This window comes from Peromyscus leucopus, unplaced genomic scaffold (genome assembly GCF_004664715.2).
Source record: "Peromyscus leucopus breed LL Stock unplaced genomic scaffold, UCI_PerLeu_2.1 scaffold_510, whole genome shotgun sequence".
NCBI classification, from domain to species: domain Eukaryota; kingdom Metazoa; phylum Chordata; class Mammalia; order Rodentia; family Cricetidae; genus Peromyscus; species Peromyscus leucopus.
Window position 1 is genome coordinate 26079 of NW_023505410.1, and position 767 is coordinate 26845.

The following is a 767-nucleotide window of genomic DNA, read 5'->3' on the forward strand; positions in this document are numbered from 1 at the left end:
TTCTTACCATTAAATCAGAGTTGACAGGGACGCTAAGTCAGAACTTCAATTATAACACATCCTGCTATATTTAAAGTCTGTTGGAAATATGATTCGAATATTTTGATTTCTAAAGTGCTGTGAGATAAACAGTTCTTAATAGTCACAAATAACTTAATGATACTGCTTAACAAAAATTAAAATTAAGGTAATGTATTTTTAAAAAACCACAAATAAATGCGGTTTAAAATATAGACATACACACACACACACACACACACACACACACACACACACACACACAGCATTTGTTTTTGAGACATTAGGAATAGCCTCTTAAATTACCAGCCTCGTACTCATTCAACAAATTTGGCTTTTAGGAAATAAATATAGTTCACCTTATGTATTTTGAGAACAAAACACTGGAGAAGGGAAGAACTTAAAAAATAAAATGTCTATTATCCATGCTGCCAGCCATGCCACCCATTCCTCGTTGATATACATGGGAGTGGAGGTGGGGCTGGAAGACAGGCATTCTATTTAGGACTAAGGGCATAAATTAAAGGAAATATTTCGATAATAGCTTAGCAATTTGGATTTTTATGTTTAATTTCAATATCTTTTAAAAAGTTCTTAAGGTAGAACCTACTACTATTAAGCTGCTAAATGGTCATAGTATAAAAACTGACTATTAATGACTCGTTGTTATTCTCAAAGATTAATGTATCCCTCTTCCCTCATCCGAGAAACCCACATTTATAGTAGATTGTGACTTAACACAGTTACCT